At 33.7% G+C, this 5,637-nt stretch overlaps 1 long non-coding RNA gene across 1 annotated transcript; it reads left to right on the top strand.

The window, feature by feature from the left end:
• The first annotated feature begins 899 nt into the window (after positions 1 to 899).
• LOC130462857 (uncharacterized) lies at positions 900 to 3,900 on the top strand. Its single transcript, XR_008923688.1, has 4 exons — positions 900 to 1,114; positions 1,234 to 1,489; positions 2,589 to 2,653; positions 3,637 to 3,900. It is a non-coding gene; the product is annotated as an uncharacterized lncRNA (long non-coding RNA).
• The last annotated feature ends 1,737 nt before the right edge of the window (positions 3,901 to 5,637 follow it).

Here is a 5,637-nt window from a genome sequence, read left to right as displayed (position 1 = left end):
CCACCCTGCAACCGATGGTCAGCCTGAGAGCACCAACCAAACCATGGGAGATATGTTGAGAGCATAAACTATTGACTTTAAAGAGCAGTTGGGAGATCATCTAGATTTGATTGAATTTTCGTGCATCAATAGTTACCATGCGAGCATTACGATGTCACATGTTGAGGCATTGTGTGGAAAAAGTGTAGAAGTTCATTTGCTGGAATGATTTGAGTGAAAATATAGTATTGAGGGGTAGAATTCGTTGAAGGAAATATATCCAGAGTTCTTTTCTGAGGTGAGTTATGAGGGCGTAACTCGTTTTCTTTAAGAGGGGTAGAATGCAATAGAAATTCGCGCTTTTTACCTATTTTTATGTTATTTTTATGCATTTTTATGCTTATTTTTGCCAATTCTACATGTTGATGCAAGTAAATAGATTCTCCGCATAAGAAAAAGGTGTTCATGAGTAACAGAAACAACTTTAAGTTGGCAAAAGAGTGCACATTAGTGGCACAAGTACTTCTCCAGTAAGAATAAGTTGAAAACTTTTGAGAAATGGGTGAATTTTCGTGTCAAGTTTCGGGACGAAACTTCTTTTAAGAGGGGTAGATTGTAATCCCCCATAAATTTATACATGTTATTAATATATTTTAACGTATAGTTATTTATTTTTTAATAGAATTTACGAATTTTAGAAATAAATATACAATTAACGTATATTTATTTTATTACATTTTAAATATTTTTAATGATTTACGAAATCAAAAGTAATTTTAGAATTTTACGTTGAAAAGAAATCGAATTACCAAAATTGATTGAATTTAGAAAACGATCCTATCCGGTTTTGGATTCGAATCCTAAAACTAAATTCCTAAGTCTAGCCCAATTGAATAAAGCCCAATATTATAGACCCATAACCCCATACTTCTAGTCCATGTAAAACACAAAACACCAAACACCAAACCCCTCTATTCCTTTCACGTAAAAACCAAAAAAAAAAAAAAAAACCCAAAACCTCTCCTCTATTCCATTCACGTGAACCAGGGAAACACTCAAACATTTTGCTCCTTCTTGCGCAGCCGCCGGCCAACCGCCACACCGGACCACCGACCGTCGGTCCTCCCCTTCCCCGGTAACTCCTTCCCCCTTCTCTTCTCCTTCTCCCTTATTTCTTTCTCTGTTTGTTTCATCCCTTCGTCCTTCTTTATTTCTCTGTTCGGTTTCTCCTCCTCACTCGCTGGCTTATTGCAGCCACACCACCATCATCCACCATCAACCGGACACCACCACCACCACCAGTCGCGCAGCCACCGCGCCGTGGTGTTGCTACCGCGCCCTCCACGCACAGCAGCGCTCGTGCCCCTTCTCTTCGTGTTCGTCCTCCCTTCTTCGCGTCATTGCAGCAACCTTCCAGCCACGATTTTGTTGCCGCCGCCAACCACCTTGCACAGCACTGCCGCCGCCGTCCTTTCCTCCGGCCGGCGCCCCCTCACTCTCTTCTCTTGTGGTTAATTCCTAAACCCTAAACTAATTAATGAATTTAATTACGTTTTAATAATTTAATTATGTTTCTTGAATTTTAATTATAAGTTTTATGATTTGATTATGAATTCCAAGAATTATATGTTTGCATAATTAAATTATTAATTTTCAGATTATATAAATGCATTGAAATATTGATTTTTAATTATTTAAATTATGAATTTTAAGGTTTTTAATGATTTTAAATCATGGTAGGATGTTTAGGAATTATTAAAGTTATTGTTTTTATGAGGATTTTTTGGTATTTGCTACCTTAAAAATACACCACTTTTGTATTTACTACCTTATGAAAATTTTATTTTAAATTACTACCTTTAAGTTTCATTTTTTTTGTATTCACTACCATTTTACAGTTTTCTCATTTTAAAATTGAGATATCTCTTTCGTTTCTTAATCATTTTAAGTGATTCAAAACTCATTCTTCTCATTTATATGTAAGGATTCCATATGGATCTTACTTTTTAACATTTCGTAAAAGTTTAAACAAATTAAATATTATTTTTAAAAGTTTAAAATATTTATGAATTATCAAACGAATTTTTTTAAAATGACGTTTTCAATGAAATCCCTATAGAAAAAGGAAAATAATGAACTTTGAATCACTTTAAACGATTAAGAAACGAAATAGATATCTTAATTTTAAAATGAGAAAACTGTAAAGTGGTAGTAAATGAAAAAAATCTGGAAGTTTAAGGTAGTAATTTAAAATAAAAATTTCATAAGGTAGTAAATACAAAAGTGGTGTATTTTAAAGGTAGTAAATACCAAAATTTCCTTTTTATGATTTCAAACATGTTAGTTATTGTTTTTATGATTTCAAACATGTTAATGATGTTTTGGAGTAGTTTGAAATTAGTTATATTGCTGGAAATTTAAAATATGATGTTTTCGAAGAGTTTTCAACGAATTTCAATCTTTAATTCAATAATTGTTATGCTAGGAAATCAAATATTCAAGTTTTGATATTGAGGAAAGTTCTAAATATGTTTAGGATGCATTTAGAATGCTTTATTGTGGTTGCAAAGGATTAGAAATTCATTGGGATTATTTGTTGGTTGTTTTAGGCGGAGAATTCTCTTTAGGCGACTTTTGAAAGTGTTAAAGTGGCCTATTAGTTTGTTTACACGAGGTACGTACATACCTATGTGCTTGGAATGTGTGTTATCTGTTGAAACCAAGTTGAAATTTTTTGATGGACTTGATTATGTTGGAATTTCATGTTTAATATTGTTGGATGGACATGTTGAATATATATATTTCGTTATGAGGATTATAACATGTTAGTAGACGATTGATGCAAACATGTTTGATTGGGAACACTAGATTATTTTATATATATTGATTCAGATCGATTGATCGTTGTTCCCTTTTAGCTTTTCACTACTTTATGAGGGCCGTGGTCCTTGTTTAGTAAGTTGAAACCGTATACCCATATAGAGGGGTTGATCAGTATTAAAGGAAAGGTTGGATTTAATTGGAATGAGTCTTGTTTGATGCATTTGTGATCACTTACTTAATTCCAAGATAAAAACAGTTGTGACTAAATGTGGATTTTATGCCTTATGTGATTGTTGAGTCATAACATGGTTTCAATTTGTAAATCATGTAAAGTGAAACTGAGTAGCAATAGCTTTAGACTGTGCACGTCTAAAGTGACGGGCAAACAGGAGTTGGGGTTCATGGTGGTAGCCCATGGCCTTTCCTCGGACCGGATTGATCACCGTGTCCTATTATTATTCAAAAGTTCCTCGATATCGCAGGTCACTGGGGTTTACGGAGTCGCGCCCGTACCTCGTCTTCCTTAGTGAAGAAGTTTCTAGCTAGAAAACTCGGTCCATTGTCTATTTCAATTAAGATAATATTATTGTTATAAAAGTTCTAGTCCAGTCTAGCCTAGTCTAGTCAAGGGTGATCTTCAAATTAATATGTTTGCCTGCCCTCATTTATGTGTTATTAGTATCATGTTAGGATTGATCGTTTAAATAGAATCATGTTAGGATTATTATTGATTCAGTATGTAGTACTCAGCTTTACTGATTACGTGCTTTGTTTGTGTGTGTTGATCATGGCTATGCCTTATTGATCCTGTGATGACCCATCTTTGGTGAGCAGTCTCTAAGGATCAATAAGCGTTTCCCATCTACAGGTTTGAAGATGATGCATCATTGGGATCGGGATTAGAGAGCTTGTATTTAGTTTTGTTTTGCTAAGTGACTTGGTTTGTTAATTTGTACTTTAAACTTGTCGTACTATTTATAATTTCTTATTTTCGTTGGTTGGCTTTTGGGATTAAACCTGTAATCGATTATTTATAAACCTAAAGTTAGTTTTATGTTTTCCGCTGCAAAATTATGAATAAGCAGTTACGTTTTCACACGGGCGATAATACTTTGATAATTCTCTATAGTTATGTTTTAAAAGGGTTATTTTAGAAAAAGGGGATTGTCGATGTGTTACAAAGGAAGTTTTTCCCGCTCAACTTCTCCTTTTCGAGAATTGATCGGATTTTGAATGAATTGTTATTTGCCATAGTTAAAACTACAATTGAAAAGAATAAACAAATAAATAACCATTCATAGTTTCTCTTAATAAACTTAAATTCTAGCATGCATGCATAATTCAATATTTATTAAGCATTTTATTCGAGTTGTGTGTTCCGACAGGTGTGAATAAAATGAACCCAAGATCCTTAAATCATTGAAGAATTAAGCACATTATATATTTAGAATCAATTCTAAGAACTTATTAGGTAAACCTATCCGGTTTGCCACGACATAAAAGGACTCCTTACTTATATCGTTGAGTTTTACCAAAACTAACATGTACTCCCAATGATTTGTGTACCTTACCCCTTTAGAATCAACAAGTAACACCTCGCTATGGCGGAAAACTATTACTTAGATTGATGTAAAGGTTACCCAAGTAAGCGTTATTTTGGAATGACACCTTTTAACTCAATTTTTGAAGTTTGGAACTTAAGGCTCTTACTATGTTGGTTAGATTTTAAGTGAACTAAAATCCTTAATCATGCAACATAATCAAGCCATAATCTCATGCATTATTAAGACATATTCAAAGCAATAAATAACTTAAAGCATGCATAAGATTTAAATGTGATCTAGTATGGCCCGACTTCATCTTGAAGCTTCAACTTCGAACTCCGTCTTTGAAAATGGATTCGAATCCCCATCTTCAATTTCACAATCGGAGGCGCCATTTTCTTCAAATAGGATATGATATAATTAAAACTAATTACAACTATTTAATGGTATGCAGACCACATTTGAATAAAAACTTTGGTGCATAAGACCAAATTTACATTCAAATTAATGGTACACATACCATATTTACTATCCTATTTAGGTCATACTAGTCACTTTCTATAACCTGCAAAACAGTACATTTACAATATACCATTCATCCATTCATTTATCAATGAATGGCCCACGTACATAGCAAGTTAGTAGAAAAATCATGCATCACATAAACATTTGCAGCAACTAATGAAAGGTTCCAACAATCTACAAATTATTCAACCTTATTAGTTCTAATCGATTTGTTTTAACCTTAAAGGAATGTAGACCTAATCAAGAGTTTAATGACTAAAAGCTCCCACTAAAACCAAGAATTTACATGCTTTACAAATTTTAAACATAAAATTGTATTTCATAGTCCAACCGGAAACTTACAAATTTAATTAAAATTTAAAACTTATGTCCATTAATACTATTTTCAGTTGATTAAAGTTAGTTAATTATAATTTTATCAAGGTTTTTAATTTTTTTTAAATAATTAGTATCAAATAATTTATATTATTTAAATTAATCAAAATTAAATTCCGAGAAAAAATTAAATTACGAAATTAAATTTTATTAAAGTTGTTTTCAACCGAAAAATTAAACGAACGACCCAACGTGCCAAGGCAAGGCCGTAGGCCGAAGCCCACGCCTCGCCCAAGCAAGCCACACCGCAGCGCCCATGGGCCGCGTGCACAAGTGCATTCCCCATGGCCTGCTTTGTTGCTGGCCGAGTGATACATCACAGCAAGCAACGCAACAGCCCATGTTGTGCTTGCAGCTGTGCGTTGGGCAGGGGGCTTGGCGCGGCGGCACG

The sequence above is a fragment of the Spinacia oleracea genome, chromosome 6 (assembly GCF_020520425.1).
Source record: "Spinacia oleracea cultivar Varoflay chromosome 6, BTI_SOV_V1, whole genome shotgun sequence".
Lineage (NCBI taxonomy): Eukaryota > Viridiplantae > Streptophyta > Magnoliopsida > Caryophyllales > Amaranthaceae > Spinacia > Spinacia oleracea.
The sequence above is the reverse complement of the archived record's forward strand: the minus strand, read 5'-3'. Positions and strand labels throughout refer to the sequence as shown.